At 41.1% G+C, this 24,694-nt stretch overlaps 1 long non-coding RNA gene across 7 annotated transcripts in view; it reads right to left on the bottom strand.

Annotated features, from left to right (window-relative positions):
- Window positions 1-8,706: 8,706 nt before the first annotated feature.
- Window positions 8,707-24,694, bottom strand: part of LOC123610942 — a 40,657-nt gene continuing 24,669 nt past the window's right edge. For 2 of the 7 annotated variants that reach the window (XR_006718358.1, XR_006718354.1), the window contains 2 exons: window positions 11,596-11,693; window positions 10,920-11,090 (listed from right to left, as the gene is read on the bottom strand). This is a non-coding gene — a long non-coding RNA (uncharacterized LOC123610942). Of the gene's footprint in view, window positions 11,091-11,595; window positions 11,694-24,694 lie in introns of all 7 variants that reach the window. The other 5 variants (XR_006718357.1, XR_006718351.1, XR_006718355.1 and 2 more) reach the window with 4 other exon arrangements.

Genomic DNA, 24,694 nt, shown 5'->3' on the forward strand with positions numbered 1-24,694 from the left:
TCAATTTTTTTAATGCTGATTGCAATTCACTAAATTGATTTCAGAACTCACTAAAGGTCCTTTTTTCATTATTTGAAAAGCACAGATTTAACCATGAGGGAGCCACTGAGGATTTTGAGAAGAGGAGGGATGCAAATGGGCTAGCGTTTCAGGAAGTGCCCTCTGGTGTAACGTGGAAGGTGGGCTCAAGGTGTGAGACTGGAGCTGCAGGGCCAGGTGAAGGCCCGTTAGGTTTGAGGATGGGCACTTGAAAAGAGCATTGTTGAGCTGGGTCTTTCTTTCAGGTTGTGGGGTTTTGTCTGCACTCTGCACAGACCTCTCACCCTGTGAACCTGGCCCCAGTGTTCACAGAGTTGACCTCCTTCCCGCCCTGTCCTGCAGGTGGCATCCCCCCAGGGAGTGGGTGGCTAAGAGGAACAGGCCCAATCTCCCCACCATTACAGCCAGCATACAAGGGTGTGGACAGAACCTGCCCTCCCTCTTCCCAGCAAGCAATGCTCGCCCTATGTGCACTATTAGTGTAGTAGGGTTCTCGTGCATAGTTGTGACACCGAGGCTTTTCTTTCCAGGAAGCAACTTTATTCCTGCCGGCACCACTCTGTTGGGTTTGTACCGAAGAACTGAGCCCCAAATGCCACATGGCGTAGTTTTTTATATATTTTCTACTTCTTTGTCTTCCATATATGTTAACACACAAACATGCAGTCTGATTAAATGGTCTCATGTTATAAGGTCATGAGGGATGTTGTCACGTACGCACATAGCCAGGTTACCTTGAATGGTTTTTTGTTGTTGTTTTTTCCTTTCCTTAGAGAGGGGACCCTACCCCATTGATGCTCGGACCCCTGTATTTTGGATCAAAGAGCATCATCTTGGTTTAGAGGTTTATATTTCTGTAACATCATTACATGAATGGCCATCCTTTTTTTTTTAAATCATGGCCTCAATGAGACTGGAGACAGACCAAGGGAGCCAAGCAAGGGAGGATTAAGCAACCTCCCAGAATTAGGAGGATATTTTTACGAGAGTTTGAATCCCCCAAAAGTTGAAAACCATCCTCCAAATAACTCCCCAGGTTTCAACTGTTCCAGGTCTGGATGGGGACATGAACAATCCTTTTTATTTGATTTGTGATCTCTTTTATGACTTTTTCCCCCCATTATTTATCTGAAAACAGCAGTTGCTTAGGTTAAACTTTTTATAAACCTTTTTTTTTTTTTCCAGAAGTAAGCAGATAATCTAAGGCCAAGCAATTTTCATAGATAGTATTGCACATTTTGGTTTGCTGCTTGGCTAGTAAGTTAAGAGCTCTGGCAGTTTTATTGGCAGTTATAATTTTTATAACTGCTTGTAGTCTGATTATGTGGTTTAGCATGTAAATGGGAGTGTGGTAGCCCCAGGACCCATCCTCTGCCCAGGTGGCAGGGCCATAATATTGGATTATACGCTTGGGAGGCCATTTATCATCTTTTTAATTGCCAATTTGTAAGGCACACTGTTTCCTTTAAGTCTCCCTGTTCCCATACATTTGGACTCCGAAATGTTTCCCTCTGGCAAGTGGAAGCAGGAAGAAAGATGGACGAATGGTTTCCAGCACATATGACCCTGACCAGACTGAGGGAAGTACCATATAGGCTGTCCTTCCACATATCTAGTATAGTCCACCTGGGGCCCACCATTTCATGGCTGTGTTAACATTGTCCCAGGCCTCTCAGAGATGAGAGAAGTTAGAAAAGGGGTGGGGACCTGGCTCAAGGTAATTTGGGATCCCCCACCATTGGGTTTTCTGAGCAGTTCAGTTATAAAATCTTTGGCCTAGGCATGTTAAGTTTTTAACAGAGATGATGATGAACTTTTACCCCACCAGACAAGACAGTTTTTCCCAATAATTGAGCTTTTGAGAACCCAAACCCCAGTAGTAGGACTGGGGTATTTTGTTTTACTAGAAAATTTGTGGGGATCTAATTTTCTAATCTCTTATGGCCATTGTTTCCCCATGTTGGTACCAACGAAGTATCCTATCCACAAAAGGAAGGTGAGTGCTAACAGAAACCTCTCACCACTTTTCTAGCAGGCCTGGGCAGCCTCAGCCAATCCTATGGCAAAGAGCAGAGCAAGAATCATTAATAGCGAGAAACAAGGTGTGACAGTGCATCACAGTAAGGAAACAGATCTAGAAAGCAAGGACCGTCTTTTGTTTTGCCGGACTGTCGATTCTTCAAGCTTCTGCCACACGTAGATTAGTCAGCTTCCGGAGTGACTAAAGCAGGGCTGCAGTCTCCCAGAGCCTCTGGAGTTGCAGATTGCTTCTTGGGTATGGTCAGCTTACATGGTGTTGATGGATCAGGAATGCACTCCCAGTTTCGAGATGCTAGCTTCATTCTGATGTAATGAATCCAGGGACCCACTTCAGCTAAACTGCAGTAGGGGTGGCCAAAATGACAGTGAACAGGCCCCTCCAATGAGGTTTCAGGGGTTGGACATTTCATTCCTTTATTTATATTGCATCCCCTGGTTTAAAGGGGTGAGTGTCTGTGGTCAGACTCACAGGTAATCGCTCCCTGACCCAGGGGCATAAGGTGGTTAGGGTAAAGCCAAGGGCCCACATCTGTTGTCTTATTGCCTATCTCATTTAGATACCCCCTTAGGCCCTTAATAATGGGAGGAGGGTGCCCATAAAGGATTTTATAAAGAGAGAACCCCATCTGTTCTTTAGCCTCCCACTTGCAGCTGCCTCCCTGAAGGTTCTTATCTCTCCCTGCCTAATGTTAACCCTTTCCCTATTCATTTCTCCCCCTGGAATAGGGCCCCTAACTCCCATTAGGGAACAGGGATGACGACTGTTCTGGCTTCTTCAAGCTGATAAGGGACAATATAGAGGTACAGCAGTTTGAGTCTACCCAAGGGTCGGTCGAGTGGCCCACAGTATGGTTCTACAGGAAGGCTGGCAGGCATGAGGCGGCATAAACATTAGCAGACACAAGGAGAAAGACACAAAGTAAAGATTATATTGACCAACAAGATGGCATCTTAAGGTAATGTCCCCAGTTCCCAAACCTGTCAAACAATCTAGGAGAGACCCTGACTTTGTAAACAACATGTGTCAGGGAGCCTCTCATAACCCAGGTGATGGAGGAGGAGGAACAGTAAGTAATCAATGGTGGCTCTATTGCCAAGAGTTTGGCCCTAACTTAATTAAAAAAAAAAAAATTTAAAGCATCTAATATCTGTGAGGTGTTATTTAGAGTTTTGCTGAGTATAAGCAGGCAGTTTGCTTTATTTTGAGGTGTAAAACTTTTTCAAGAGCCAGGAGTTCTACTAGAGAAAGAGTTGAGGCAGCCATTTACCATTATTAATTTGCAAATCTTTAGGTAAGCCAAACCTGGGTATTATTTTATGGAGCAGAACTGTTATTACTTTTTGTGCCGTTTCTGTCTTGTAAGGGAAGGCCTTTACTTGATTAGTAGAAGTATCAATCCATACCAACAGATGTTGGAATTCCTTTGACCTTGGCATCTGAGGGAAACCTAATTGTCAGTCTTTCCTGGATGGCCTCCAGTTTCTTGACTGCCTGGGAGAGCAAGTTTGTGGTTGAGAGGATTGTTTCTAAGACATACTTCACAGGCTGATACTACTTGCAGAACTGTCCTTGACAAATTTTTTCCAGTAAATATCCTTTGGGCCATTTGATAAGTTTTGTCCCCCCCTAAATGAAAGGCCTGATGCTGTGTTTTAATGATCTTTTAGCTTTGTGAGCTTGGTAATAGTAATTGCCCTGCTCTGTTTGTAACCATTCCAAGGGCTGGAGACAGTGTCTAGGAGTCAGACCCTAGTTTATTTATATGTGTGTTGGGGGGGGGGGGGGCGGGGATAGGTGGGACTGAGTCTCCTTTAATAATTGATATAACAGGCAAAATATTTTCCTGAACCCTGGTATTTACAGCCTACAAAATCCAGTAATTCCCAAAAACTTACACAATTGTTTATTTGTTCTGGAGTTAGTAGTATTATAGTCTCTAATTTAGTTATAATGTCCCTTCCTAGCAAGGGAGTAAGGCTCTCTGGTATTATCAAGAAAGAATGAGAAAAAAATTAGTTTTTCCCATATGTATCCCAGGAGCTGAGAGAAAAATTTAGTTATAAGTTTTCTGGAGATGCCTCTAATCGTCATGCTGAGTTTGGATAGTTGGCCTGGAGTGTAAAGGAGGACAGAAAATGTAGCTCTGGTGTCAAGAAGGAAATCAACTGGGGTGCCTGGGTGGCTCAATAGGTTGAGTGTCCGACTTCAGCTCAGGTCATGATCTTGCGGTTTCTGAGTTCAAGACCCTCGTTGGGCTGTGTTGACAGCTCAGAGCCTGGAGCCTGCTTCAGATTCTGTGTCTCCATCTCTCTCTCTGCCCTGCCCCCCACTCATGTTCTGTCTCTCTCTCTCTCTCTCAAAAATAAACATTAAAACATTAAAAAAAAAAAAAAAAGAGAAGGAAATCAACCAGTTTTCCTTCTATATTTAGAATTGCTTGAGGCTCTGGGTTTCTGCTAGATAGTTGGTTTAGGGGAGCCACCATGAAGAGCCCCAGGCCCCATCAGTCCCTTCCAGGGACACTGGTAATCTGAGCCCTCACAGATAGAGGTCCCCAAGGGCATTCAGATCCCCAGTGATTGTCTCCACGTAAGGGGCATGGCTTAAGGGGTTTTCATTTTGGTTGTCCTCTCTGAGGACCTTCTTACTTTTAGTGCTCTGAATGGCCATACAGATGGCACTTGGTTCCAGGAACCTCGGGAAGTCCGGTCTGACATATTATGTAAGGCTACAACTAAGGCCTCAGATTTTTTTTTTTAAGCCTCTTTTTCTGTTTTTTTTTTTTTTTTTTTTAATTCTCTTCTTGATCTTGGTTGTAATTACCCAATTGGCAGCTTGTAAGAGCTCCTCCAGGGTCCCTTCAGGACCAACAGCCAGTTTTTGCAGTTTTCTCTAAATATCCGGGGCCGACTGAATGACAAATTTGTCTTTTGGAATCGTCTCAGCCTCAAGGGTGTTAGGGGAGATAGCCATATATTTAATGAGAGCCTCCCTTAACCTTTCCAGGAAGGCCACCGGGGTTTTATTTTGTATCTGTAAGATAGTGGCTAATTTAGCATAACCTTAGATCTCCTGACCATATATAAAAATTTTTTTAAGATTTTTCTTTACAAACCTTTTACAACTTTGCTTTTAGATTTTGACCTAAGCCTATATATATATATATATATATATATATATATATATATATATATAAACAACCAGCCTCATTTAGGACAAAATTACTTTTTTAACTTTAACAAAAAATGCATTATCATTTCTTATATATATATGTATGTATCTACTCTTTTACATGCAGAGTTGCTTTTCTTATTTTCATTAGTCTTAACTATATTTGGCAGATTTTTAACTCTTACAAACCTTAGTCTCCAGAGAAAACTAAGTAGTAACCAATTGTGAACTGTTACATCAGAATTTAAAAAAAAATTTTTTTTTTCAACGTTTATTTATTTTTGGGACAGAGAGAGACAGAGCATGAATGGGGGAGGTGCAGAGAGAGAGGGAGACACAGAATCGGAAACAGGCTCCAGGCTCCGAGCCATCAGCCCAGAGCCTGACGCGGGGCTCGAACTCATGGACCGTGAGATCATGACCTGGCTGAAGTCGGACGCTTAACCGACTGCGCCACCCCGGCGCCCCACATCAGAATTTTTTAGACAGCAAACTTATGAATCAATTAAGCACAAAGCATGTTTTCCAACAGGTCCAAATATCTTTAGTTTCCCTGCAACAAGTCAAAAACACACACCTACATCTAGTAATTAGTGCTTTAGCCTCTTATCTTGTTAGATCTCCAATGAATTTAATCCCAATTTAAACTTTAACATTTTAGTTTACCAAAGACTTTGAAAGTTATCTTAACAATTACCCATGAAAACTATGAGACAGACGAAGTTAACCATTACTTTAGGCCATCCTTTTGCTAACAAATTTGAACAGAGATAACATAGACATATTTGACCTTCAGCAAATCTAGGTAGAATAAAAGTTTTTGTTGTTGTTGAATAAAAGTTTTTGTTGTTGTTGATAAACATTGTCTGTTTCAAACCAACAAACTTAAATTAGCTTAAACACTGAATACATTTTACTTGGATCCATTTAAGACAATTTGCTCTCCATGGTTAATTTTTACCCTAGAGCACTGGTGGGGAAATCTGAAATGGGTGGTCTTCGCTCCAAGGCCTCTAGGGTGGGAGGGGGAGCTGATGGTGTCTGAGGCATTAAAGAGCAGTTATGCAGGCTGCCCCCCAGGTGGTGCAGAAACAGGAGGGGGGTGGAGGGGGGGAGGAGGGAAAGCAGAAGAGGCCAGGTGCCAGCAAAAGGCAGAGAAAGAATTCCCAGTTTTAAATCTTGTCAGATCAGACAGAGGAGCAGACTCCAGGTTTCTTTTGTTTTGTTTTGTTTTGTTTTCCATTAGTGGAATTAGGCAGTCAATGTCAGTTGAGAGAAGACAGGGAATTTCCCCAAAATGAAGAGAGTTTCAGCAGCTATTTGGGAATATTCCTTAAAGTCCCCGTTCTTAGGTAGACTATCCAAAGACAGTTGGCTCTAATTATCATAGTCATTGACCCAGGAAATGAATGAGAGACAAGTCCCCACACACAGTCACACAGCAACTCCAACCCATTGATCTCCCTACATTCAGTGCCTTAGAGTTGCGGCTTTGTTCCTCATCCCTTGTGGAACTACTAGGGCAACTCTGGGAGGTGATCAGGCTCCCCTTCTGCCTCTTAGGGGCAGGCCTGCCAAAATGAACCCTGGTTCTTACCAGTCTGATGGGCAGTGCTCCCTGAGCTGGTTCCTGGGCCTTATGGGTTCCATTGGCACACACAGGGTCCTTACCCTGGTACTGGGAGGGCTAGTCTCCTGTGGATCAAGCCATCTGCTGGCTCCAGGTAAGGCTGCCTCTCCCGGCCCTCTGGGATTCATATCTCCTGCAGCAAAGGAGGTGGAAATGCACCATCTCCAAATCCTGGATGAGCCCCCAAGTAATGTAGCAGGATTCTCGCACAGAGAGTCATGACACCAAGGCTTTTCTTTCCAGGAAGCAACTTTATTCCTGCCGGCACCACTCAGTTGGCTTCATACCCGAAGAACTGAGCCCTGAATGCCACATGGCATGGTTTTTTATACATTTTCTTCTTTGTCTCCCATATATGGTAACACATACAAACATGCAGTCTGATTAAGTGGTCTCACATTGTTACAAGGTCATGAGGGATGTTGTCACATATGCACATAGATTACCTTGAGGTTTTTTGTTTTTTCTTTCCTTAGGGAAGGGACCCTACCACATTAGGGACCAGGCTTCAGGTAAAGCTGATGGGGAAAGAAAGCAATTTGTATGTCCTACTCTTTCCCAGACATTATGCAAGTCACTTTATGTGTGTTATCTCATTTTATTCCTCCAGCAACCGTTCAGAATAGATCTGATCAAGGATGAAGAAAGCGAGGCTCAGAGAGGGGAAGTGACACACACACACGTAAGCAGAGTCGCACAACTGTTAAGTGATAAAGCCAGGCTTAGAATCCTGTAGGCTGATGAAATGTGCAACCCTTTCTGAACAAAAGGCCTAATAATGTGAGTGTGTCCCACTCGATCTGAGATGCAGGCTACAGAAGGGGAGCCCGAGTCATAGCATGTGCCAGCACTCCTGGGCTCTTTGAGAGCTTCCAAAGAGGGCTGAGAAATCTCGAGGAAGCAGCCCTCTCTGTGTATACTGGGACTTCACACTCTCTGTCCAAAGTGTGGTACATGGTGACCCTTCCCACTCTTTGGTCCTTGTTTCAGCTGGGCCAGCACTTCTGCTGGCAGCCCCGACCTCACAGCTCTTGCACTCAGCACTGGGCAGCACTGGTGGCAGCTGTGTTACCTCATTTCTCTGGCCTGGGATAGCAGGTTAGAAAACTGGTGAGCAAGAGTAGGACATCTGGAGGTTCGAGGAGAGTGGAGGTCAGGAAGGGCCATATCCCTGGCTACCAGGCCCAGACAGGCCCAACAACCCTGCCTCTATTTCTATATGAGGATTGCAAGACAAGGAGAAGCTGCTGAAATGCGTAGGCTCTGAGGCACCAGGTTTCCTTCTAGTCTAGTCACCTCCAGAGAATTCTGGAGGCAGAAGACGATTCTAGTGGGAAGCGTTGAGGCCACTGCAAGATGCACCTCTCTGAATGAGAAACTGAGCATAATGAGTATCTCCCAACAGTGCCTAGGGAGAATAAATTTCCAGTTCACACACAAGCATGCATGTGTACATGCACACACACACACACACACACACACACACACACACACTCACACACACACACACCAGCCAACCTAATCACTGCTGTCTCTGTCTTGTGCCCTGAGACCCAATCCCAAGGACAGTATCCTTTGGGTTTCTTTTTCAGGGTCCTTGCTGGAAGCCCACCACACACCCATGGTAGCTCTAATTCCTCAGGCAGGCTCTAGCCAACCTCTTTTTTCTTTAAGTTTATTTATTTTGAGAGAGAGAGAGAGAGAGAGCAGGGAAGGGGCAGAGAGAGACGGAGAGACAGAATCCCAAGCAGGCTCCATGCTATCATCGCACAGCCCAGTGCAGGGCTTGAACTCACAAACCACAAGATTATGACCTGAGCCAAAATCAAGAGTCAGATGCTTAATCAACTGAGCCACCCAGGCGCCCCTAGACGACCTCTTGCTTTCAGTTTTAGGAAGGAATAGGCATCTGTTCCAGATTGCCCTCTGAACTCAAGGTGATACCACATTCTCTCAGTGGTTCTCAGGGAGCCTCCTGCCCTTCCTTTGAGGTATGTGTGGGCAGGGATTCCTGCTCTTGGTCACTCTCTCTCCATCATTTAATGCCTCTTTATACTCCCAAAGCAGCAATGGAACCAGATTTTTTGATCCCCATTTGGCATGTTCTGCATAACTGGTCTAGCTACTCCCTTTAGAAATCGAGGGCTCTTAATGCCTTTTGTTCTCAGCTTTATGGGTATTTTCAATCAGAATATTAGAAGATCAAGAATGCTCTACACCCTCCACCTACCATTCTTTCTTTTTGGCACTTCTGCATATAGCAGATAGATCCCACCCCCTAAATACATGTGCACATCTGCACAGATGCATACACACACACATATGCATCTCCCCCCCACACACAAATACAACAAGTAGCTGAAAACAGAATCTAAGAGACCCAAGTGGTAGAGATGTTATCTCCACAAATAGCATCTGGGCCCAAAATACCTGTCACGAGTCAACCTGTGAAGACATCTGGTGGGCGTGAAAGGTTTTGAGGCTGGGATCTACGCAGCCCCCTCCAGCTGCACTTCAATGTGTGTTCATTTCAGTATTGGACTGTAGGAGGCAGTCTGATTCCCTCATTTCTAAGTAATCAGGGGGAACCTCATAATAGTCTGCTGATACTTAAAATAAAATCACTCCAAAAAGGATGGGTCACACCATGGACCCTGTGCCTGCGTCCTCCCAGGGGTCATCACTGTGTAATGGAGTCCTGGCATCATCTGAGCCAATAACCAGGCAAAATTAGATATTTTCAGTGAATGCCTTTCCTCTGCCAGCAATGCACAGCTCACAGCTCACAAGGGCCTTCCACACACATCACTTTATCCCAGTCTTGTGCAGAGCTCTGTGAGAAGAGAATATTACCCGTCTCTGGGAAAGATGAAGATGCCCATTTCAAGACTCCTGAGGTTCTTAATAAACCAAACTAAATACATTGGCAGAAACCCTGATTACTTTCCTCCCCTACCCAATTTCTCCCCATCGCAAACCTACTTACACTGATACGGATCCTCCCCACCTGCAACAACGGGCAAGGATCCAAGGCACACCTGGGCTTGGGACCCCATTGCTCTGCTCCTCAGGGCAAGTGCTGTTCCCTGTTCACCCTGCCCTCCTCAAGTTGGCTGCACTCTCTCTCCCAGAGCTTCCTAGTCACCTGCTTCATTTGCAGAATGATCCAAAGTTAAGCTTAGAGAAGAGAACTAGAAGGAAGGAAGAGGAAGGGTGAAGGAGAAGGGAAGAAGGAAGGGGAAAGAGATGGGAGAGATGGAGTTGGCTCTCTACCTACAAGAAACAAACCCACTTGTGTTTCTTCTGACTGGACACTTCTCCCAGCCATCACCTTAATCTCTTTCCTTCTTTTCACAGCCAAATATTTGGGAAGAAAGGTCTATACATGTCTCTACTTCTTTACTTCCTCTTTCTTTCCCAACTGGCTATAATCTGGCTTCTGTCCCCTCCTCTCCACTAAAACTGATCTAAATTCACCAAGGAGTATCTGACTGCTAAAAAAAAAATTAAAAACAAAAATTTGTTTTCTCCAGAGCCTCTGGTTCTGCAGATGACCCCCTTCCTTTTCTTGAGACTTTCCTTTCCCCTGGCTCTGTGGCCCTATCTCTTCCTGAGATACACCCTCCCTCTCCCTCTCCTTTTCTTTCTTTGTCCACTAACCCTTAAATGCCAGGACCCCTCCCTACACCATCTTAATTCCTCACTCTTCATTACCACAGGGATGTGACATTCAAATCCACAATTCTAACCACCAGCCTCAGCTCCCCACTGATGATGGCCTACACCCTGTCATAATAACAATAGCTCATATGATTAACTGATACTATGTGCCAGTGCTGTGCCAACCCACAATAACCCTCGGAAGCAACCAATTATCAGCCATATTTCACAGATGTCCAAACTTAAATAACTAGCCTGAGGTCACATGGTTATCAAGAGGCTGGTTTTTTTTTAATTTTATTTTTTAAATTTACATTCAAATTAGTTAGCATATAGTGCAACAATGACTTCAGGAGTAGATTCCTTAATGCCCCTTCCCCATTTAGCCCACCCCCCTCCCACAACCCCTCCAGTAACCCTGTTTGTTCTCCATATTTAAGAGTCTTCAAGAGGAGGCTGATTTTAAAGTCCATTCTCACTGCTGTTTCTGGTTTCCAGCAACATGATAAACTAGCAAAGGGCTGCTGGCTCCCTCACCACAGTCCAACCCTGGAGGAAAAATGAAAGTGATAAGGAGCTGGATGAGTCTGAGGTCCTGTCAAAACTGTGAGGAATCCCTCTGGAAAGCCAGAAGATGGTTGGGTCCCAATGGAGATGGAAAACAGTGGCGTAGGGAATAGGAGGACAGCCAAGTGCCAACCAGGTAACAGATTCTGAAGAGGACCTTAGAGCTGCTCTTTCCTGCATTTCCAGGGGGGTTAAGGGTGGGACTGCCTGCCAGCCAGTGCCTGGAGACAGCAGCAGCAGGGCACTGGCTGGGCTGGGAACCGAGAACAGCAGGTGCACACAAATGGCCTGGCTCAGGACACTCCTCCCTGCCCCACAGCCTGAGGACAAGGGGATGTCAGCCAAAGAAGACAGCTCTTGGAAAGAGCAGTGCCCAAGGGTAAGTACAGCCAGGCTCCTCAAGGACAGTGAAAGAAGCAGTGGTTAGTTCCAGACTGGAAGGCCAGGGCACTCATCTTGAGGTGTACACCCGAGCACACATACTCACATTCTTAAAACTTTGCCGAACACAACAGGGGCCAATCCTTTCAGCCCTCCGCCCGGACACACATTCCCAACCAAGGCGATGAGCCCCCAAGGGGAAAGCTGGTGGGTGTGATCACAAATTAGAATAACCCAGGTGAGCAACACCACAAAAGAAAGTCAAAAGGGTAGCCAATGAATATCAGATAAAGCCCAGCTGAAGGGCCAGAACAGACAATTCAAATAAGCACAACAAATATCTTCAAAAATATAGAAGAGTTTGTAAAATGACTCAAGAACAAATACTCATGTTGAAAAATAATAAAAAAAAATTAGCAAAGCTGGTTTGCAAAATATTAACTGTTTTAATATCAATTAAATATTAAAATATTAAATATTAAATTAAAAACCAATGCTGTTTTTTTTTAAAAAGGAACTTTATAGATTGGTTGAATAACAGAATGCAGAAACTTATTTTATTTATTTTTACTTTTTTTTTTTTTAAGAAACTGTTTATTTCCTGTCAACCTTATTTCCATTTTGTTTGCCTTTATGGGAAAATAGCTCAAGACCACTCAATGGTTGTTCCTACCCATTCAGTGGCCTGAATAAACTTGGAGAATGAATTAGTGAGACTGGAAATTCCAGTCAAGACAATCATCCAGAGGAATAACTGGGAAGAGATGAAAAAATAATAAACTATAGAAGAGAAGCTACGAGACATATATGGAAGAGAGAAGCAGACCTGTCAGCATTTAGATAATAAAAATCCCAGAAGGGGTAAAAAATAAGCATAGGTAAGAAAATATTTGAAGAAACAATAACTAAAATTTTTTCCCAAGATTAGAAAGAAAGAATAGACTTTAGATTAAAAGATCTCGGGGCGCCTGGGTGGCGCAGTCGGTTAAGCGTCCGACTTCAGCCAGGTCACGATCTCGCGGTCCGTGAGTTCGAGCCCTGCGTCAGGCTCTGGGCTGATGGCTCAGAGCCTGGAGCCTGTTTCCGATTCTGTGTCTCCCTCTCTCTCTGACCCTCCCCTGTTCATGCTCTGTCTCTCTCTGTCCCAAAAATAAATAAACGTTGAAAAAAAAAAAATTAAAAAAAAAAAAAAAAAAAAAGATCTCACAGTGAGGTGGCTGGGTGGCTCAGTCAGCTAAGTGTCCAACTTTGGCTCAGGTCATGATCTTGTGGTTCATGAGTTTGGGCCCCACGTTGGGCTCTGTGCTGACAGCTCAGAGCCTGGAGCCTTCTTTGGATTCTGTGTCTCCCTCTCTCTCTGCCCCTCCCCGGCTCACACTCTGTCTCTCTCTCAAAAATAAATAAACATTTAAAAATTTACAAAAAACATCTCGTAGAGTGACAAACAGATATGTATGAATAAACCCACTCTTAGTCACGTTAAAATGATAGCTTAGGATATCAAAAACAAAGAGAAAATGCTTCCAAAGAGGAAGAACAGATCATCTCTTAAAAGCAGACAATGGAATTCTGAAAAACATTTATTCCAATATAAGTATGTATATATACATATACATATATAAAATTTATATATCACATAATGTATAATTATATAGGCAAATAATTATATATTTGTATCTCACCATTTATAAAGCACAGCTTGATTTTCACAATGTGAATACATCTGTGTAACTAACTCTCATATTAAAAGGCCCTTTTAATTGGCCCTTACCAGTCACCATTTGTACCCCACAGACAACTCCATCCTAACTGCTAACACCATGAATTAGTTTTTTTCTATTTTTGAATTTTACATAAATATATGCACACTGTATATACTAATTTGTATCTGGCGTCTTTAGCTCAACATATGTTTATGGGAGTTATGTGTTTGCATCCATGTAGCAATTATTCATCTATTCTCACTGATAATAGAGCAGAGTTTCTCAACCTCAGCAGTGCTTATATTTTGGGCCAGATAATTCTTTTATGGGAAGACTGTCCTATGCAATGCAAGATATTTAGCAGCGTCCTCAGTCTCTACCCAGTAGATGCCAATAGCAATCCTCTTCCCTCTCCCAACAAGTTATGAGAACCAAAAAAATATCTCCAGACATTGCCAAATGTCTCCTGGGAGGCAACATCGTTTCCAGTTAGAAACATTGTTGTATTGTAGAAATATAGGAAAAATTTATTTATCTGTACTACTGTTGATAGACATTTAGGTTGTTTTCTAATTTGGGACTATTATGAATAATACTATTATGAAGAAAAGCAGTATTTTCAAAAGTTTTAAAGGAAAAGAGCATCAAAACTGGATTTTTTAAGTTTATGTCTGTCTGTCCATCCGTCCATCCGTCCGTCCATCCATCCATCCATCCATCCATCCACCTATTTATTTTAGTAATCTCCACACCCAGCATGAGGCTCAAACTCACAACCCTATGATCAAGAATCACATGTTCTTCCAAATGAGCCAGCCAGGTACCCCTCAGAATTTTAATCTATATAAAAAGTGCCAGTTTTATCACTCAAAACAATATTCTCTTTGGAAATATTCTTTGAAAATTCTTTTGTAGTTAGTATTCCAGCAAGAAGAGAAACAAGGGGCACCTGGGTGACTCAGTCAGTGAAGCATCCGACTCTTAATGTCAGCTCAGGTCATGATCTCATAGTTTGCAATATCAAACCCCACATTTGGCTCTGTGCTGACAACATGGAGTCTGCTTTGGATTCTCTCTCTGCTCCTTCCCTACTCATATGCTCTCTTGCTCTCGCTCTTGCTCTCTCTCTCTCTCAAAAAAGGAGGAGGAGGAATAAGAGGAAGAGGAGGAAAAGGAGGAGGAGGAGGAGAATAAAGAGAGGAGAAACAAATCTATACGAATGCTCCAAGCCATATGTAAAATAAAGGTGAGTAAACAGCATAGCAAAGTATGCTGTTATCTAAAATAGGAAAAACAACTTCCACTTCTGGGTAGAATGTAGGAGGTTGAAACAGGCCAACCCTGACACTAACAACTATTAAAACCTAGACAGATTACCCAAAAAAAAAAAAAAAAAAAAAAAAAAATCACATTTGCCAGATGTCAAGGACTTTGGAATAAGGAATGAAAGGACTAAACACCCCACAGAGGAGAGAACAGTTCACTGGAGAGCTATCAGATCAGCAGCTGATACACTCCCCTGGCGGCATTTGCCACATCGGGACATGGGTAGAGGACTGGGACTTGGCCCAGGAGGACAGCCACTACTGGGGGAAAGGGAAACCATCAAAGCTTTCTTCTATTGCTGGTGGCTAGAGTGGAAAAAACAGAAATGAGGAGCCTTCAGACACGCTTGATTTTCCTGACCACAGGTTTGCGGACTCCAAAGCAGGAGGGCAGGAGGCTAAATGAGCTGGGCTAAAAACATCTGAAGGTCAAATAAAATCTGATGCATATGCTAATCCATAAAACAAGTCTTAATAAATGTAACAGGACTGAAATTATACAAAGTGTGTTCTCCAACCACAATGGAATTAAGTTAGAAATTATTAGCAGAAAGAAATCTCAGAATTGCTCAAATATCTGGAAGTTAAACAACATATCTCTAAATAATCCATGGGTCAAAGAAGAATTCCCAAGAGAAATTAAAAACCATCTTGAACTGAATGAAAACACAACCATAATGTCAAAATGTATGGGATGTGGTAGGGGTGCCTGGGTGGCTCAGTCAGTTAAGCATCCAACTTTCACTCAGATCATGATCTCATAGTTTATGGGTTCAAGTCCTGTGTTGGGCTCTGTGCTGACAGCTCAGAGCCTGGAGCTTGAGCCTGCTTCGGATTCTGTGTCTCCTTCTCTCTCTGCCCCTCCCCTGCTTGTGCTCTGTCTCTGTCTCTGTCTCTCTCTCTCAAAAATTAATGTGTTAAAAATATTTTTTTAAAATTATGGGAGGTAGCTAAAACAATGCTTAGAGGGAAATGCATACCTTCAAATACCTATATCAGAAAAGAGGAAAGACTTCAATCAATAACTTAATCTTCCACCCTAATAAACTAGAACAAGGCCAACAACACCTTAGGAAAAGGTACAAAAGATCTCTTTGCAAAAGAAGATAACCAAATGTCTGATAAAAGGTACTCAGCTCTGCTAGTCATTAGGAAAATGCAAAAAACCACAAGGTAATACAAACCAACCAGAACCAGGACAACTAAAAGAAACAGAAAAATATCATGTGTGGGTGACATTGGTGATGGGGGTCTAAACTGACACACCTACTTTGGAGATTTGGTTAGCAGTATTGACCAAAGCTGAACTATACATACCTGACAAACCAGCAGTTCCACCCCCAGTGATATACTCAACAGGAATGTCTACCTCTGCTCACCAAGAGCCATGCACTAGAATGTTTATAGTAACTCTATTTATAATAGGAAAAACAAACAAACAGAAAACTGGAAAATACCAAATGCTCATAAAAAGTAAAATCAATCAATAAATTGTAGTATGTCATATCATGAAACACTATGCAAGATACTACACAACAATGATCAGACTACAATTACATACAGCCACCGAAATTAATCATACCAAAAAAAGGGGTTAAGCATAATAAGATAGATACAAAAACATACATGCTGTATGATTCCTTGTATATAAAATGCAAAAATTGATAGGACAAAAAAGAGTAAATAAAAAAATATTTACTCTTTTAGAAGTAAGAATTGTGATTTACCTTAGTAAGGGTATGAGGAGTGATTGGTGATAGGCATAAGGAAAATTTGAGTGTTAGTAATGTTTTGGTTTTTTATTTCGCTAGTTACACCAGTGTGTTCATTTTCTGAAAATTCATTGAGCTGTACCTTAATTATATGTTTGCCTTTGTATATGCATATAATATTTCAATTAAAAATTTCAAAAAATCATGCAGTAAGTGATTCAGACAGGATTCAAACCCAGCCAGTCAGATTTAAGAGAATGAATCCTAAACCTCAATTCTAGATTCAAGGTTACACCATTCTCGAGAATGGTTGAAGAAAAAATCTAAGTATATCCCTACATTAGTCAGGGTTCTCTGAGGAACAACAATAGGATGTGTTTGGAGAGACAGAAAGAGAGAGAGAGCAATTTTTTGTTTAAGAAATTGGCTCCTGCAGTTGTCAGGGGCTGCCAAGTCCAAACTCTGCAGGAAGACCAGCAGGCTGGAGACTGAGGGAAGAGATAATGTTTGGGCTCAAGTCTGAAGGTAGTCTAGAGGCAGAATACCCTCTCCTTCAGAGGACCTCTGACATTTTTCTCCTAAGGCATTCAGCTGATTGGATGAGACCCACCCACACTATATAGTCTAATCTGCTTTACTCAAAGCCTATTGATTTAAAGGCTAACCTGTAAAAAATGCCTTCACAGAAACATTTAGACTGGCTTTTGACCAAATATCTGGGTACTGAAGTCTAGCTAAGTTGACACATAAAATTAACCATAACAATCTCTAACAATTCAAAATGAAAATTCTAGACAAAGTCTAGAGACAAAAGAGTGGAGATAAAAGAGAAAAGAGTTGTCGAGTGGAGACTAAAGAGAAAAAATAAGGGATGTGAAAACATGCTAATATTTTTGTCTTGTTCAGGAGGAAAATAGTGACTGTATTATGTTTAAGACATTATTAGGGAGGATAACTACAAATATTTGTCTTAATTTGTTAAAAATAGAATGCATGGGGCACCTGGGTGGCTCAGTCGGTTAAGCGGCCGACATCGGCTCAGGTCATGATCTCGCGGTCTGTGAGTTCGAGCCCCGCGTCAGGCTCTGTGCTGACAGCTCAGAGCCTGGAGCCTGTTTCAGATGCTGTGTCTCCCTCTCTCTCTGGCCCTCCCCCATTCATGCTCTGTCTCTCTCTGTCTCAAAAATAAATAAACGTTAAAAAAATAAATAAATAAATAAATAAATAAATAAAATAAAAATAGAATGCGTGTATTTCAAGCCAACAAAACAAAATTCAATTTAATGAAAGGAAGGAAAAGAAAAAAAAAGAATAAAATATAAAGTGTAGTAAACATAAAATAAGAATAATTCATATATAATATGAATCTTAGTTTCAACAAAAGTAAACTCACTGCTCAAGAGACTATTAGATTCTATTTTTGAAATATCTATATCAAATATATTTCTTATAAGTTACTGGTAGAATTTATGTCTACAAACAGCTAAGCAAATTTTGAAAAAGAAGAACCAAGAAAGACTATCCACATTACTAGTTGTTAAGGAATATTTTAAACCACAATAAGTCATCAATGCATTGATATAAAGGAGCAAATAAACCAATGGACAGAATTAAGAGCTCAGAAATAGACCCAGGTATACATAGCAATTTGTTAGATAATAATAAATGGACATGGATAGATTTTCTTGGAGATGATGTTGGGAAAACCAGTTTACCATATGTGAAAAATAAAGTTGGATCTCTACTTCAGACCATACACAATGGTGAATTACAAAAAAGTAAAGGCATAAATATGAAAAGTAAAATTATAAAGTTAATAGAAACTCCTATCTGTGTGACCTGTGAGAAAGAACCTGTTGACACTCTAAAAGCAGACATTACACAGAGGAAAATATTACATTTGACTACACCAAAATTAGAGATTTCAGGGGCACCTGGGTGGCACCTGAGCATCTAACCTCAGCTCAGGTTATGATCTCACGGTTCTTGGGTTTGAGGCCATGTTGGGCTCTGTGCTGACAGTTCAGAGCCTGGAGCCTGCTTCAGATTCTGTGTCCCCCTCTCTCTCTGCCCCTCCCCCATTCATGCTCTGTCTCTCTCTTTCTCTGTCTCTCAAAAATAAATAAATATTAAAAAAAATTTTTTTTTAATTAGAGATTTCATAAACAAAATACAGATGAAAAATTGGGAAAAGATACCTGCAATATTTAAAGTTGGTAAGAGATTAATATCTACAACACTCAAAAATTCCTTAAAAATCAACAAGAAAAGAACTGGAAACCCAGTAGAAGAATGAGCAAATGATATACACTTAAATTTACTGAGGAGGAAACTTGAGTGGCTAATAAGCAAAAAAAGAAAAGGATAAAGGCCTAGGAGGTCCTGGGTGGCTCAGTGGGTTAAGCGTTTCAAAATACTTGGTTTCTGCTCAGGTCATGATCTCATGGTCTGTGAGATGGTATCCCACTTCATGTGCTATCAGCACAGAGCCTACTTGGGATTCTCTCTCTCCCTCTCTATCTCTCTGCCTCTTCCCTGCCCACCCCCCCACAAGAGCTCTCTCCCTCTCAAAATAAATAAACATGAAAAAAAAGTTTAAAAAAAAGAAAAAGTTAAGAAAAAGCCTAAATTTACTAGTAAAAAGCGAATTACAAACTGTCATTAGATATCCCATCAAATTAGTAAAAATTTAAAAGTCAGCAAAAACCAAGTGTTGGCAAGGATATGGGAAAACACCAACCAATCCTCTTGCACTGCTGATGGGAGAATAACAGAACAGCTAAACTGAAAAGCAATCTGCCAGAGTTTTCATACTTGACCAATTCTAAGATACATGTTTTTTGTGTGCTATGAACTGAGGGGGAGGTGATTGCATATAGCCATATGTCTATCTATCTGATTCCCATTGAGGCTTAAATTCATCATGATCTAATGTAACTCATCATCTTGCTCTACCCTCTCACTCCACTCCTCCTCTGTTTCTTGCATCAAAGTCCCTGCCAGGTTAATATTATCACCATCTACTTAGTCACCTAAAGAAGGTAACTTGAGTCAACTTGTACTGCTCCCACTCCCTGTGACTTTGGTCAGTTCTCCCATTTGATGATTCCACCTCTAAAGTGGTCTTGAATCCCTCCATTTGTGTCCATCCTCACTGCCACAAATGTAATACAAAATCTGGTTATTCCCCTTTTAAGTAACTAAAGTAGCCTCAGTCCTGCATCTTCCCCTTTCCTCTTCTATTCACAGTGCATACCAGCAGCTAGAATGACCGTTCTAAAATATAAATGGGTTCACAGAACTCTCTCCTTAACAGTCCTTCACCAGTTTCCCAAAGTTCAAGTCCTTTAAGCTGTAAAGCACATCTTCACCATCTTCCTTCTGCCTCTCTCCAGCCTCAATGCTTTCCGCTCTTCCACATTCAACCCATGACCCTGAAACACCAACCTGGTGACACCATACTCTGTTCTTGCCTGGGAAGCTCCAGGGTTGGCTAATTACAAGGAAATTTGATTATAGAAATAATTATAATAGATTATCAAAATAAACGTCTATTTTTTACTGTATATATTTTTGTAACTTTGTATTTTTATATCATTACAATCTTAGAGAAAATTTGCGTGAACAATACAAAGAACTGCATACCCTTTACCCAGATTTATCAGTTATTTATATTTAGCCCCATTTGCTTTGTCTTCATAATTCTCTCTGTATTTTTTTCATGTCATTTTTTCTGAACTATTTGAAAGTACGTATGTTGGAGACATCATGGCCCTTTATCCCTACATATCTCAGAGTATATTTTCTAATAAGGACATCGTCTTACACAATCATGTACAGTTATCAAAATCAGGAAATTTAACATTGATACGATACTATTATCTAATCTACAGATCTATAGTCCATTTTCAAATTTTATCAATTGTCCTAAAAACATCTTTTTTAAAAAAAATGTGTATTTATTTTTGAGAGAGTGAGAGCCAGGGAGGGGAGAGAGGGGCAGGGGATAGAGGATCCAAAGCAGGCTCTGTGCCGACAGCAAAGAGCTGGATGTGGGGCTCAAACTCACAAACCATGAGATCATGACCTGAGCTGAAGTCGATGCCTAAGGACTGAGCCACCCAGGTGCCCTGTCCTAAAAACATCTTAACGTTTTGCCTGTTTGGAACCCAATCCAGAGCCACACATCTAGTTCTTATGTCTCTTTGATCACCTTTACTCAGCCTTTTATTGTCTTTCTTGACTTTGACGTGTTTGAATTGTTCAGGCCAGTTATTTTGTAGAACATCCCCCAACTTGTGTTTATCTTGTGTTTCCTTATGAAGAGATTGGCATTTTACATTTTTGGCAAAATACCACTGCAGGGACATGGTATCCCTTCTCAGTGCATCCTATCAGGAGGTACAGTTTGATCCAGTATTGGTGATGTCAACTTTATCATTTGATTAAGTGACAACTGTCAGGTCTCTACACTTTAAAGTGAGTTTTTAGCCATTTTATTTTTGCTTTAAACATAAATATGCACTCATTCACCAATCTTTTCATTCAGGCCAAGGATTTTTCTTTGAGTATCGGTCTGCTAACTGGATCTTTAAGCCATTTCCAATGCATTTCCTAGAATGCATTGTCTAAAACTTCCAATTTCAATTTCTTTAAAGAAGAGCAATACTGGGGTGTCTGGGTGGCTCAGTCAGTTAAGTGTCTGACTCTTGATTTAGGCTCAGGTCATGATCTCATGGTTCATGAGTTTGAGCCCTGAGGTGGGCTCTGCACTGACAGCACGGAGCCTCCTTTGATTCTCTCTCTCCCCCTCTCTCTCTGCCCCTCCTCTACAATTTCTCAATCTCTCTCTCTCAAAATAAATAAACTTAAAAAAAAAAAAAAGAACAAGAACTTAAAGCCACTGTCAAAGCAATCTGAGTGCTGAATTATTCTAGAGTTTGCATTTTCCCAGTCTTTTACTTTTTTTTTTAATGTTTTATTTATTTTTGAGACAAGGAGAGACAGAGCATGAACAGGGGAGGGTCAGAGAGAGGGCAACACAGAATCTGAAACAGGCTCCAGGCTCTGTGCTGACAGCTCAGCTGTGCTGGGTGGCTCAGTCGGTTAAGCGGTCGACACGGGGCTCGAACCCACGGACCGCGAGATCATGACCTGAGCTGAAGTCGGCCGCTTAACGGACTGAGCCAGCCAGGCGCCCCTTCCCAGTCTTTTACTTAAGCAAATTGACTTCATCCATTTTTTCCCAAAGTTTTCAACCTGGTTTTCCTGGTAACAACTCTCTTTTCATACTTAAGTTCATCGGTAGGTACAATTTTTAACTAATTTATATAATTCTAATAGCAAGTGCAACTGGCATAAGCAGGTTTGGGAACAAATGCAACTGACTGATAGTGGTAATTAGCACACAAGTCAACTGATGGAAATAAAAACTATGGGTTTTATTTACTCCTATGTACGAGCATTTAGAATGCTGTGAGCATTTGTCAATATATTTTTCAGGCAGAATGGATAGTGTGGGTTAATCTAGCAATGCAATTAAGTAGAAGTCAGTTAACAGAGCTTTTGCTACAAATTAAACCTCCCAAATGGACAGACATGAGTTTTCAGATTGAAAAATCCCACCAAGCACCCAGAAAAATAAATTTAATCCATCATTGAGAAATGTCACTGTGCTGAAATAAGGAGAAAACCCTAAAAGAATCCAGAGAGGAAAAAAACAATATTCACCTACAAAGCAAAGAAAGTTGTAATTGCACCAGATTTTTCAATAAGCTTCAAAATTCTTATGGAAAATCATTTTCAGTCAACATTTATGTACAAAGATAAACTATGAACCAAGCATGAGGGAAGCCCAGCTACATAATCAGTTATGCAAGATCTCCCAAGCAATCTTTCTTATGGAGGTAGTGAAGAATATATAAGGAACACAGTAACACAAGGGAAGACGCCGAATCCAGGAAACAGAGGGCCCAACCCACAAGTGTGGGCAAGTATCAGCTGTCCAGATGACAGAAGAAAGATGTAAGGAAGCAGAAGAGATGTCTCTGGTAGGAGGAGAGAGGAGAGGAGAAACAAAGTATTGAATGGAGTACCCAATGTCTCTGAACATTTAGAAATATTATTGATAGGCATTTGACAGATTTTAGCAGCAATGGGAATAAAGAGCAATAAGTACCTTGAAAACTAAGCAAATGACAAATACTGAAGGACTGCATCAACTAGAAAAAAAACAGCAGTTGTATAAAAAACAAGAAACAAAAAAGTATCAGAGCATAACTTTTGGCTGAACAAAGAACAGTATTTATACAGAATAATACAAACTCTGCCTATTGACTTAAAAACTGATGTAGAAGTAGAATGTAAGCTTTATGAGAACTGAAACCCGGGTGCCTGGCTGGCTCAGTCAGTGGAGCATGCGACTCTTGATCTTGGGGCTTTTCGAGCCCCATGTTGTGTGTAGAGATTACTTAAAAATAAAATCTTAAAAAAAAAAAAAAGAAAAAAAGAACTGAAACCTCATCCTAGTCACTATTATATCCTAGTATTTAGGACAGTGTTTGGTACATTGGAAATGTTTAAATGATGTATCTTGTTTTTTAATGATAGTATTTAGAGCTCAAAATTTTAAGTGAAGGCTAACAGAGTTTTGTTTTTTGTTTCGCTTTGTTTTGTTTTGTTTTAAAGATCTCTAATGCGAGACTTCCTGGGGCCATACAGAAAACTAGCTGGTGGTGTGAAGTCTGCCATTCTCCCAGGCACCTCATCCATGTAAAAACGTGTTCTCACAGACCGTCCCCACTCATCAGTGTCCCATCTTGGTGTCCCAGCCCTGGATATTCACAGCTGGTGGTCACACTGCGCTCATGCTGCACCCATTAGACTGATACATTGGATCTGAAGCTATGCCAGTCACTCTTGGTGGGGCAAATTTGTTGTTCCAAATGAATTTAGCCTATGTTAACAGACAAGAAAAGTTTCTGATGGATTCTGCCCCTTCCCCCCCAATCTGCATAGTTTGGGTTCTACAAGTGTTTATTTTCTACACAATTGTAGATCTCTGATCACTAACAACATACAACATAATTTTTCCCAATGTTTATCCTTGTTCCCTCTGATTATCAACATAATAAATAAAGATTGCAGAAACCTCGGAAGAAGAAAAAGAAGTAAAATTAAAGTAAAAATAATGTAAAGAAGTAATCCTTCCATACACTATATGTTAACTAAATGGGATTTAAATAAAAACTTGAGGTAGGGGGAAGAGGTAATCCTTCCAAATAACCAGAGATAACACTATTAAACATTTTTTTTTCTGAGCCCCTTTTTTTTCTTCTTGACATTCAGATTTTACTATTGTAAATATTATTTCATGCTTAGTTTATTAACCATCGGAAATAAGCATTTCTCCAATCATTAAAAACAAACCTTATAAGCAATATGAAAGATTGTTTCAAACTTATTGCCCTTAAAAGAGCATTTTAACTGCTAGGAAAACCCCTTTTTATAAAAATGGTAAGGGAACAGAATATTTCCTCAAAGTGCTGGTCCGTGGGAGGAAGTCCATGTGATACACTGGGGTGAGGCTTTACCACCTGGGGCTCCACACTCAGGCTTTGATTCTAATACTAGCGTGCCTCTTACTAGCCAATGACCTTGGAAGTTTCCTTATCTGTAAAATGGGGATAATGATATCTCCCTCACAGAGTTATTAGAAAGATTAAAAGAAATATGGCATGTCAAGTGCTTAGCACCACACCTAGAAAAGAGTAAGGATCCAATGAATACCAACTGCCATCAGTCTCCTCCCTTCCATCGTCATCCTAATTAAGGGTTAAGACAAGCAGACACTCCTAAAGCTTGGTTCCATCTCCTGCGGTTAAAATAGCATCTCAGAGCTTGTTGTCTTTGCTTATTTGATCCTGAATATTTCTGTTCCAATTAATACTTAGTTTCCTTTTGGAATGCTGTAGCATTTTGCCTTCCAAAGCCAGCGTTTAATTAATGCTTTCACCCATTCTGTGCCCTACCCTCTTATCCTTGAGAAATGTTAAAAATCTAACTGCCAACTTTGGCCGCAAGCCACATGTGAGAAAATAAACGCATGGGCTAAACATTCTTTGTTGTAAAATGAAAAGAAGAAAGAGACCTGAGTAAGTTCTGAGTGAACCATAACCTGGGCTGTATGCTTTTTCCACCAAAATTCTGCAGTGCAGGTATTTTACTCCTTCTTGGCAGATCAGAGAGGGAAAGCAAATTGCCCACAGTCACAGAGCTAGGAAGTGGCAGATTTAGAAATGGGAGCGAATTCTCTCAGATTTCAAAGATCTGGCATCTTCCACACTATCATGCCACCTCTAGAATGTGCACTGCCCAAAAAAGTTCAGAAAACACTCCACCATCAATAATAGTTGATATTTACTAGGCAGTCACTAGATGCCCAGTGCTCAATCTATTTCATGCAG

The sequence above is a fragment of the Leopardus geoffroyi genome, chromosome A1 (genome assembly GCF_018350155.1).
Source record: "Leopardus geoffroyi isolate Oge1 chromosome A1, O.geoffroyi_Oge1_pat1.0, whole genome shotgun sequence".
Lineage (NCBI taxonomy): Eukaryota > Metazoa > Chordata > Mammalia > Carnivora > Felidae > Leopardus > Leopardus geoffroyi.